Source organism: Myxocyprinus asiaticus, chromosome 10 (assembly GCF_019703515.2).
Source record: "Myxocyprinus asiaticus isolate MX2 ecotype Aquarium Trade chromosome 10, UBuf_Myxa_2, whole genome shotgun sequence".
NCBI classification, from domain to species: Eukaryota; Metazoa; Chordata; class Actinopteri; order Cypriniformes; family Catostomidae; genus Myxocyprinus; species Myxocyprinus asiaticus.
The window spans coordinates 10,994,396-11,006,681 of record NC_059353.1 but is presented as its reverse complement, the minus strand read 5'-3'; the positions used below and the strand labels follow the sequence as shown (position 1 = coordinate 11,006,681).

At 37.7% G+C, this 12,286-nt stretch overlaps 1 protein-coding gene across 1 annotated transcript in view; it reads right to left on the bottom strand.

The window, feature by feature from the left end:
* Positions 1–5,601, bottom strand: part of LOC127447051 (5-hydroxytryptamine receptor 1F-like) — a 29,574-nt gene extending 23,973 nt beyond the window's left edge. Inside the window, exon 1 of the mRNA XM_051708543.1 lies at positions 5,495–5,601. The gene's annotated coding sequence lies outside the window, so the exon portion shown is untranslated. The remainder of the gene's footprint in view (positions 1–5,494) is intronic.
* Between the last annotated feature and the right edge of the window lie 6,685 nt (positions 5,602–12,286).

Sequence of the window (12,286 nt, the reverse complement as noted above, 5' to 3'; positions counted from 1 at the left end):
TGAGAGCAGCGATGAGCTACATCTATACTCGGTGAGCAAAGTTGCTGGAAGCAAATCCCGGAAGCATTTCAGAGGTATTTCTACTCCTGATGATGTCATGGTTTGAGGGACATTCTGTTGTGTGCCTCATCCAATAGGAGTTGAGAGTTCGATCCTTTAGTGAGCAAGGCTTCATGGGATTTGTAGTCTGTTTTGGACTCCCTTTGTTTGATTTTGGCGCGATTTTTATCAGTATAATTTATGACCTGGTATGTGGGGGCCTGAGTTAGGTTTTTACGACTGTGTTAGGCCTGCCTTTGTCTTCTATCTGAATACATGAGGCCCAACAATATTATGCAAGTTTTAATCACATTTTGTGTTAATAAAGGATATTTCTCTCACCAAGAATGCTTGTAATAGAACATTGATGCAGGGTCAGAAATTAAGGGGGGCTCTGGGAAAAAAAATGCCCCCAAAATGATAAAAAAAAAGACAAGACATTCTAGGAGAGTGTGCTCAGCTCGCACATCTCTATGTGCACTCAAATTATGAAACTAAATGAATGGGAACTAAATGATCTTTTCAGTATGTGCTTTGTTTGTTGAATAACTTTGGAGCTCTGAAAAAAGGGGATGATCTTCATTAATAATTGCTACACATATTCAGCAGCACTTTGATTAAAGTTATTGAATAAGCCTCGTTTGCAATGCCTGAGATGGGAGAAGAATGGCTGGCCTACTATTTTGTGTCCCAAAGAAGGAATAACCATTAGAGGTTCTCTTCTTGAGAAGAGTCATTGTTTCTTTGTAAGAGCAATAAAAAAACCTGAGCTGAAGCACATTTACAGTGGTGTGAAAAAGTGTTTACCCCCTTCCTGATTTCTTATTTTTTTGCATGTTTGTCACACTTAAATGTTTCAGATCATCAAACAAGTTTAAATATTAGTCAAAGATAACACAAGTAAACACAAAATGCAGTTTTTAAATGAAGGTTGTTATTATTAAGGGAAAACAAAATCCAAACCTACATGGCCCTTTGTGAAAAAGTGATTGCCCCCTAAACCTAATAACTGGTTGGGCCACCCTTAGCAGCAACAACTGCAATCAAGCGTTTGCGATAACTTGCAATGAGTATTTTACTGTGGAGGAATTTTGGCCCACTCGTCTTTGCAGAATTGTTGTAATTCAGCCACATTGGAGTGTTTTCGAGCATGAACTGCCTTTTTAAGGTCATGCCACAGCATCTCAATAGGATTCAGGTCAGGACTTTGACTAGGCCACTCCAAAGTCTTCATTTTGTTTTTCTTCAGCCATTCAGAGGTGGACTTGCTGGTGTGTTTTGGATCATTGTCCTGCTGCAGAACCCAAGTTCGCTTCAGCTTGAGGTCACGAACAGATGGCCGGACATTCTCCTTCAGGATTTTTTGGTAGACAGCAGAATTCATGGTTCCATTTATCACAGCAAGTCTTCCAGGTCCTGAAGCAGCAAAACAGCCCCAGACCATCACACTACCACCACCATATTTTACTGTTGGTATGATGTTCTTTTTCTGAAATGCGGTGTTACTTTTACGCCAGATGTAATGGGACACACACCTTCCAAAAAGTTCAGCTTTTGTCTCGTCAGTCCACAGAGTATTTTCCCAAAAGTCTTGGGGATCATCAAGATGTTTTCTGGCAAAAATGAGACGAGCCTTAATGTTCTTTTTGCTCAGCAGTGGTTTTCGTCTTGGAACTCTGCCATGCAGGCCATTTTTGCCCAGTCTCTTTCTTATGGTGGAGTCATGAACACTGACCTTAACTGAGGCAAGTGAGGCCTGCAGTTCTTTGGATGTTGTTGTGGGGTCTTTTGTGACCTCTTGGATGAGTCGTCGCTGTGCTCTTGGGGTAATTTTGGTCGGCCGACCACTCCTGGGAAGGTTCACCACTGTTCCATGTTTTTGCCATTTGTGGATAATGGCTCTCACTGTGGTTCTCTGGAGTCCCAAAGCTTTAGAAATGGCTTTATAACCTTTTCCAGACTGATAGATCTCAATTACTTTCTTTCTCATTTGTTCCTGAATTTCTTTGGATCTTGGCACGATGTCTAGCTTTTGAAGATCTTTTGGTCTACTTCACTTTGTCAGGCAGGTCCTATTTAAGTGATTTCTTGATTGAGAACAGGTGTGGCAGTAATCAGGCCTGGGTGTGGCTAGAGAAATTGAACTCAGGTGTGATAAACCACAGTTAAGTTATGTTTTAACAGGTGGGGCAAACACTTTTTCACACAGGGCCATGTAGGTTTGGATTTTGTTTTCTCTTAATAATAACAACCTTCATTTAAAAACTGCATTTTGTGTTTACTTGTGTTATCTTTGACTAATATTTAAACTTGTTTGATGATTTGAAACATTTAAGTGTGACAAACATGCAAAAAAATAAGAAATCAGGAAGGGGGCAAACACTTTTTCACACCACTGTAAATGTAATTAACATTACTCAAAGAGATGCCTGGAGATTGTATGCTATTTTTGTTACATCCGCTGTGTTTCCTTGAAGACTCTTTATGGGAAAATATTCTTCCTGTTGCCATTTATGATGCCAGCCACATGCAAGGTGGTGGGACAATGGGATATTAAACAGGCCCATTTAGTTGGATCAAAGTGATGCAAAGCAGGTAGAGGACATCATACTTTCTTTCCTGCTTCTATCAAAACCTGCCCTGCACAATGAAAATGGACTTATGGTTTTTACTCTGTCTTGTCACAATGGCAGATTTTGAAATAACTTTGGTACTGTATCTGAGGACACAGCCTACAATTTATTCTGTTGCACACATAAAAGCACAGTTTCCGAGATGTCTCTGGGGATGTACTGCACTGATTTTAGCCTTGCCAATTCCAACACCAAGAACCGTGAAATCGCATAATCTAACCTAGATACGTCTCTGAGCATTGTGACAAAAGTGGCAGTGATCCCTGGTGATGTTCAGTCTTTATCTTGTCAAACATCAGACGTTTTTGGTAATATAAAGGTCTTAGGAAATGTTTAGCTGAAACTACGTACAACGAGTGATTTGTGGTATCATCTTAATGATAACACAGTGCAACAGTGATCACACACTTTTTCAGCAGCATTGGTTCCAGAACTGTTTCCCATTCATTTTCTGTGTATGCATTTTAAAAAACTCTTCAATAAAGTGCTCTAAGTCATGAATCACAAAATTAGTCCATGACTGTTGTACTTAAATTCTTTTATGAGAGAATCAATTTTTTTGAGAATTCACATCATCGTGAATGATGTAATTGCTTACAATCGATGGTACAATATAAAAACCATTGACTTATTGATTATAAGTGTAAAAACAATATATTTTAAGTTTGTTGCAAATTATTCAGATATACAAATAAAGTCGTTTAAAAATGTAGGGACACCATCATTTGCAATGATTAATGGGAAGGGACAGTCATTGCTGAGCTCGTTTGCCATGACTTCCATTTCAGTGGCCACAGTGATATCTCTTGCTGTGTTAATGTCAGTTCAAAATGATTGTATTTATGAGTTAAAGGGACAGTTCACCCAAAAATGAAAATTCTCTCATCATTTACTCACCCTTAAGCCATCCCTGATGTGTATGACTTTCTTTCTTCTGCAGAACACAAATTAAGATTTTTAGAAGAATTTCTCAGCTCTTTTGGTGAATGGGTGTCAAAACGTTTGAAGCTCCAAAAATCACATAGGTCAGCATAACAGTAATCCATAAGACTCCAGTGGTTAAATCAATGTTTTTAGAAGTGATATGATAGGTGTGGGTGAGAAACAGATCAATATTTTAGTCAATTTTTATATAAATTCTCCTCCCTGCTCAGTCAATCTCTAAATTAACTTTCAAATTTGGACTCTTTCTCTTGGCCCGCCATAGTAAAGAAAGATTTCTTTTTTACATTTTTATTTTTTACATTTGATAAATCGATTTTGAAAACTATCGGCCATTTAATTGGTTATCGGCCTTTCCCCCACCACCTTAATTATCGGTATCAGCAAAATTCACTATCGGTCTACCTCTAGTTTATATATTATAATTTAAATAAATGTCTCTATGGAGAAAATGAAAGGACTATTTTACTTGTGGAATTCTGCAGCTGCGCTCTATATCATATATTTACACATTTTTTAACTTGTCTGCACCATACTTTCATTTCAGAACTGCAATATTCACATGCCTTCTGTAAGGAACAAAAGGGCATGATTCGACCTCACTCTTCTGTAGTCTAAACACATTGCTGCTTCTGAGTCTTCTCAATACAGGAACTCAGACTTGTGTGAAATGACAAGACAAAGTCCATAAGCTCTTCTCACTCCAAACCTATGCTGACAAATGTTCCCCAGAGGAGAGTTCCCAGTGCATAACACAATATCTGTTATTGTTGATAAATGCTCTTGTGCAACATATGTTATTGTGATTCACTGTCATTGGACACATTCCAGGAAATTTATTTTCTTTAAAACAATGGAGTAAAATAGAGGATTCTCAGGTAGCTGATCTGTTCATCAATCATTTGCATGGCACACAGGGGAGAGAAAAACAAGGAACAGATATTTTCATAACCAGCCATTTTGCTGATTGCAGCGTGAAGCATTTACATGTTTCCATTGATCATGTTATAAATAATGTTTTTTTTTTTTTTTTTTACTTCTTTTGATTTGGGGGGGGGGTTACATCCCTGGAATCTATGCCCTGACTGGAAATTTTTTTTTGTGGAAGTCAAATATTACTGATAATAAAATATTGGATACATATTAGACAATTATTATAGCATATCAGTATTCATATGGCATATCTGTATCTCCTTTTTTGTGCACTACTAATCTGGTAATTATTTGTTCTTTTTTCTGTTATCAATTCTTAAAGTTGCTATCCACATGTGGAAGTATCGGTTTGAATCAATCTAAATGTTAAATAATGCATTCATTATGAATGAGTCTTCAGTAAGGACACCTCTGATGGTCCAGAGTGGATTATCATAGGAATGTTCTTTACATTATTGAACAAGCTTCAGTAAAAGCATGGAGCTATTCAATGAACATGCAATATCAAATTTGGCTGATCTGAGAATTAGTTGCCCTCACAGTCTTTAAGGATGCACCACGTAACATTTCTGTATGTTTACAGTTTACAAAAAAACTCGAAATAAAACTTGACTGATTCAGATGAAAAACCTGATAATGTCAGATTCTGATCAGATAAAAATCACGTCGTCTCATGTAACTTCTTCTGTTCTCACGAGAAAAGGAAACTGACTATAAGAAAATAACCTCACAGCACACCGCAAGATAATGTTAATAACGTCTGTAAACCACATGCCACAAAAATGTAATTTCATAATAATACCATGCAACTCGCCAACAAGTCACTACCATCAGTGCAAACTTGATCAAACTTTATAAAAGCGAACATAAAATCGTCAAAATGCAAGAGGAAAATTAGGAATGTATGTTAAATATTAAGCAGGCTAAAAAAAAAATTGATTACTTACTCATATTGTTATGAGATGTGTTGAGATGGAGGCATTCCTCCGGAATGTGATATTTCCTCACATGAGACAGATGAATGTGTTTCACAGGTGCAGAAGAAAGCGCTCGAGCTCACGCGGACAGCTGACTGTAGCCGAGCGCCCGCCACACGCAATCACGAACGCTCGTGAACAGTCGTGTAAATGAGCTATAGAGTACTAGACCGAGGCATGGTCTTGGTAATTTTAGTTGGGTTAATTGTATATGAAAATTGCTTTTAGATGATCTATCATGCAACACTCACACCGTGCATCTCTCTCTCTCTCTCTCTCTCTCTCTCTCACACTCACACACACACACACGCACACGCACACGCACACACACACAGTGCACACAAACACACACAGCAACTGATGACTTCATCTGGAAGTATTCTAAGTAAAATGTCAACAGGACCTATAAGTGCAAACCAAAACATGCTTTTGCAGTCGCCCTTTCAATTGCCCTTTACAACTGAATGCCTCAATAAGGCCTTACTAATGAAATAAGAACTTTTTTGAGTTTGTTATGAAACAGGGAGAAACATAAGTGCAAAGAACTCTTAAGTGTTTGTAAGGTTGAGAGACAGACTAATGCAAAAATTATTAAAGACATACGTTGACAGTGATATTTATATAAACCTGCTGAGAGTTTAAAGGGGCTACATAAAATTTTTAATAACAGTTATTTCCCCTGTGGTCCACTTAAAATGTTAGTACGTTTTCTTTTTTTCCTTTTCTTTTTTTTCTATTTATTTTTTGGCACCAAAACAGTCACTCTTAAATGTTTTTAAGACCATTCTCCACCACCACTGACCCTTAGAATTAAATAGGCTGTTTTTTGCTAGCATGCCTTTAACACTTCTACATTAACACCCTTTTAACATTTCCTGCGTTAACGCTTGTGAAATGAAATACAGCTCTGAACTGCACTTGACAAGCTGCAGGTTTGTTGTCAATTTTAATATAGTTTTAACTGCCCCAAACTTATAGAGCACAACAGGGCCTGACTCGGACATAAAGACTGTGTACTTACCATCTTTCATGAGCGCACAAACTTCAATCACACAAAGCATTGCAAATTATGTCAATGAATTAAAAAGGATTAGAATACATAAAACTTTTGATTTCAGGTTGTTGATTAAGTATAGAAACAACATATTTTACATTATTGCAAAATATTCAGAAATGTACAAATAGTTAAGTAGTTTAAGGGTGAAGAGACTCCGACTCGATTACGTCATTCACAGTGTGTGGTTGGAGTGGGCAGTTGCTCCAAGGCACCTTTTGCAGGCATGGTTTCTCTGCTGGACCATGGGTAATGTAGTTTACCACAAATTACACTATCAAACATGATTTTTAAACAATAAAGTTGAAATAACGCAGATGGATGGCTTCAACGAAAACATATACCATTGCTGAACAACCTTGGAGCACAAGGTCGGTATTTAAAGGTTTAAATTTATAGTTGAAAATCAACTCACTTATGGAAAAAATGTATGGGATTTTTACTTCTGGAACCAGACTGTTGCGCTCTATAACAGCTTCCTTACAAATCCTGTGTGACAAGAATCAGGACTAATCCCTGCTAGCACATGACGTACCAGTTACGTAACTTATTCATCCTTTTTGGTAATTTTATGACTTACTAAATAGCAACGCGACTGCAACATCACAGGCCCGTAATTTCAATACCATTATATGACTAATTCACAACGTCGCTGTTACATCCCCCTAGTGTCCCAAGGTTATGCAGAATGGTCCAGTTATGTAATGTATTTGTAATATTTGGGTAATTCTGTGACTTACTGATAACGTAACTGCAATATCACAGGCCCGTAATTTCAATACCATTAAACGACCAATTCACAACGTCGTCTTTACATCCTCCTAAAGTCCCAAGCCTACGCAGAATGGTCCAGTTAGTTAACATATTCATAATATTTGGGTAATTCTGTGACTTACTGGCGAGGTAACTGCAACGTCATAGGCCCGTTTTTCATAACCACTTCGCTTTCCTTTTCCAATTAGTCTTTTTACATTCTCCTAATGTGATAACCAGCAATGCGGAGTCCAGTTGCAGCCCAGGAAAATTGCATTTCTATCAAAGATTAATCATTTAATTTGAGTAGCCTAGATCTCTATTTGGAATACTGAGGGGATAGGTATTACTGTAAATCTTACAAAATGTGTCAATATATATAAAAATATATATTTATGCACTTGTTCATACATCATTTGCTTTTGTATATGTTTGCTTTACAGTCTCAGATGATTAACTAGATTGATAAACTTTGTAGACAAACTTTGAGGTTGGCTTGAGAATGCCTGGTCTGAAAGTTTAAAAAAGTTTTAAAAGATTAGATAGACAGATAGACAGACAGACAGACAGATAGACAGACAGATAGATATATAGCTGTTGCTAGCATGTTTAAGCATGATTCTGGCATGCTGCTAGTATATATTCGCACTTATCTAGGCATTGCTAGTATGATTTACCACTTTGCTAGACATTGCTAGCATGTATTAGCATGATGCTAACATACTGCTAGTATGTTTTAGTGGGTTGCTAGGGTGTTCTGGCTAGTTGCTAAGGAGTTTAAGGAGAGAGAGAGAGAGAGAGAGAGAGAGTGTGTGTGTGTGTGAGAGAGAGAGAGAGAGAGAGAGAGAGAGAGAGAGCAGCTTAAAGCTTGTATACATTTGAATTTTGACAGTTGGAGTTTAAATGTCTTGGCTCATCTGAACATTCCATCAATTTAAGTGAATGTTATTTTTCCATGAGGAAACCGTAAGTCCGATCAGTTAGAAAAGATATAGCATGAGGGCCCAAACATACTTCACGCAAGTACCCAAACACAGATGTGAGCGATTCAAAAATGCATGGCCAACGCGTGGTCCCATTGTTCATACATTACGTGCGCTCTCGCATTGCTCTGGCGGTTAAAAGCTCATACCACAAGGGGGCGAAAGAGTTTTTTAGGCACCACGAAAGCGGATGTGGTGGAGTCAACATGTTGACAGTTGAGGAGTGTGTGCTTTTGTATTTGCTAAAAAGACGACAGAAAAATACCGTTGTATAATCTAACTTGTTCGCCAAGACTCTCCTCAAATTGCTGCTCCGCCATGACAGTTGTTGATTGAAAAAAGTAAATCCGTTGTAGCGCCCCTTGCGGCAACGCTGAGAATGCAGCGCCTACTTGCGTTAGGTTATGGCTGTGTCTCATTTGTCTCACAGTCCTCCGGAGGTCGCATTTCTCAGCCGCATACTTCATCAAGGCTGTCTCGTTTCAGAAATGCGAGTAGGACACTTCGAATGCAGCCTTCGAATGCGACCTTCATTCACAGGAATTCGGAGGATGCATGAGGTGTATCCTTCATGGGCACTCACAACCCACAATTCTTTGCTTCAACGGAAATGTCTAAAAAAAATGACGCCAATTTGCCCGTAAATATGATGTTCAAACGCAAGTAATGTTAATTCAAATGTTGAAGTACCTCAGTAGACGGGTACAGAGTATATAATATGTATAATTATATTAATATATAATTAAAATAAAGTATAAGACTAAAAGTACACCTGTAAAATCTATTTTATTTTCTCTTTACATCTTTATAACTCTAAAATTTACCTCATACATTCCCTTCTTAAGGGACTTTGTTCCCTTCTCACTCAAAGTGCTCGCACTTGTTAAAGAGTGGCGTGCTGTCATAGCAACCATGTTACGTTCCATTTCCGTTTGTCCTATAAAGGCCGTCTCGTTTAAAGGAGGCTTGTTTAAAGGAGGACACTCGGTATACTGCAGCCTTCAAAGGACGCATCCTACCTAGCACGCAGCCTTCAAAACGAGACACAGCCTATGAATTGCCTCTGACACATTTCACAACGCAAATCAGCGCGCGCATAATGGACGTCTGACGGGAGACCACGTTTTTCTGAGGTAAGTCACTTATTACTTAACAACAAATAAACAACTCTTATTTAAAAAAATAAATAAATAAAGTAGCTACTGAAACAAAGTGAGTGTAAAGGTTCCTTGAGCTTTGAAAAGAGGCTATTATATAAAGGATAAGCTGTTTTTGTAACATCACATAGTACTAGAGTCATTGGAGTTGCCATGGCAACCAGTCGGACCCAACTCAAACTGGAGAAGACAGCAACAGACATCTTCATCTCTGTCTCTGGTCAGTTATATCTGCCACAAAAGTTCAACAACCACATCAGAATGGTTCAGTAACATGTCTCACATTCTAGTTAAAGAAGTTCTGTTAATATTTTGCAGCTGTTTAATCATCTGAAATGTCCACTAGCATTATGCCAAATGTTTATAAAGGCCCATAAATAGGCCTATAATGTAATATAAATGTGTAGACATTTTCATTTTTACTTGTTTTTGCTGTTATAATTTTAAATAATTATTTATTGAAAAAGTTTTTGCAGATATTATGAAGATTGTAATTTGTATAAGTCATTAACCATTTTATATATCTAAAATAATAATAATAATAATATATATATATATATATATATATATAAATTATTATTATTATTAAATGAACAAATGTAATTTAAGGCATTTGTGCCAAGCTTGTCTAAGTACTGTTTTCAAGTTAGTATCAGTTGTGAGCACAAATGTAATTTAGCCTAGTAATTTTGTTGAAGTTATGTGGCCAGTAGTTCTTCCTTTCTTCTGTTGTTAATTGTCAAAAAAAAAAAAAAAAAAAATTCTGTGTTTTCTGTCGAAATAAATAAAAGTTAATTGATTCATCATTTACATGCACAGCTGTTTAAATATCCTTTAAATTAGTGTTGGGCAAATGAGGACATAAATTAGGTTACACTACTGCATGTCTGCCCATAAAATAATAATTAAAAGCAAAAATTACCAACTGGTTACCAACACACAACTATTGATCCACAACGTCGCAATGATGAACTGACACCGTCACAAAGTTTTGTTGTGCCTACAAATCCAGGAATTTCCAGTTGTCACAACGTATCCAGTTACGTTGCCATGATGAAAGTTTGGTCATCATATTACGTTATAGTTACGTAACGGTCATGTAGTTTGGCTAGCAGGGATGAGGTTGCGACATGACATCATGACGTTTGGTCATGAGACATGCAAGAACCAATGAGGTTTGATGTTCGTGACGTGTCGTCATATTTGATTTTATTGCTGTTTACGGACTTTAACAATTGTTTGATTTGATTTCAGAGTGAATAATGTCATACATTTCAGTTTGTTCTTAATACAAAGTGATTTTATGCCTTCAGAAGACTTGGTATTTTAAGACTTTATTAAGCGTTAAAGAGTGTCACGTTTTACTGCCATTGTACTGAAGTCATTCAACGACACATTCAATTATTTCCTTTTTTTTGTTTTGCAGAAGAGAGAAATTCATAAAGGTTTGGAACGACATGAGGGTAAATGATGAAATAATTTTTCTTTTCGGGTGAACTATTGCTTTGACGTCTTTTTAAAACCAAGGTTTACAAATGTACAGTGTCAGGGCCATTTCAAGGTATAGACGGCACCACCAGCTAGGTCGCCAGTGAGGAGGCTGCCGCCATGCCCCTCAGATAGCAAAATGAATAGGCTTATCAACTTAAAAGGAAGGGTAAAGCAATTCTCATGTCTTTTGTGGTTGACGGCAAAGGATGTGCATACAGTTAAACCCTACATTATTTTGCCGCAAATTCATCTTTCACTTTGATGCAATTGGTACAGTAGGTGCTAGCCAAATTAGGTTGTTGCTGTTGTTGCATCAGGTTTGCTTGACGTCCCCTCATCTTTAAAAACCATGAAAGAAAATGCAACCCAGATTACGTTTAGGAAGGGTTCACTCTTCACAGTGTTTTTGAGGATTAGGTTTAGGGGTAGGGGTAGGGTTAGGGGATAGAATCTATAGTTCGTACAGTATAAAAGTCATTATGTCTGTGGAGAGTCCTTATAAGGATAGCTGCACCAACATGTGTGTGTGTATGTGTGTGTGTGTGTGTGGGCGAGCGGGCAAAGGACTACTGAATAGAAACTCTTCTTGATTGTCCATGTTTTCCCGTACCTCACATATGTTAGCAGCTGTGCGCAGCTTGATACATCAGTGGATTCGTTGATCTGGAGTGCAAACAATGTGCTGTGCCCGATGCTGTCTAACACTTGGTCCTTCACATCCTGTGTCATGTCAGAGATGTGCCGACCCACTGTGTTGTTAGAGAGTGAAATAGAATCAAGCTTAGAAGCTGCTGCCTCTCCTATCATCAAGGAACACATATCTTTGGCTGCTGGCAGAATCAATGTCTCTCCGATGTTATGTGCTTTGTCTGCCTTGGCAATACGCACCGCAACGTGATATGAAGCTTCAGTGGCCTTTATATTTCATTTGACATTCTCTGACAACTTTTTTCTGACCTTGAAAGGCTTGAAGTCTTCTTTGGAAAAACTCAGGAGTTTTTCCCGCTACCTCAGCATGCTTGGTGTCAAGGTATCTGCGGAGTTTAGCAGGTCGCATGCTGTTGTTAGCTAAAATCTCCTGACAAACGACACATAAATGTTGAAGTGCATCAACTAATCCTGTCCATGTAAATCCTAAACTTAAATACTGCTCATCGTATCGTCGCCTTTTGGGTTTGACCCCTGAAATTGAAGGATTCTAATTTGGCAGACTAATATGTAATGTCTGCTTTATTGGCGGGCTTGACAAATATCAGAGAATCTTCACAAAGATTCTTGATAAATATTATAATTTTTGTTTAAATAATGTTTTAAATATAATATA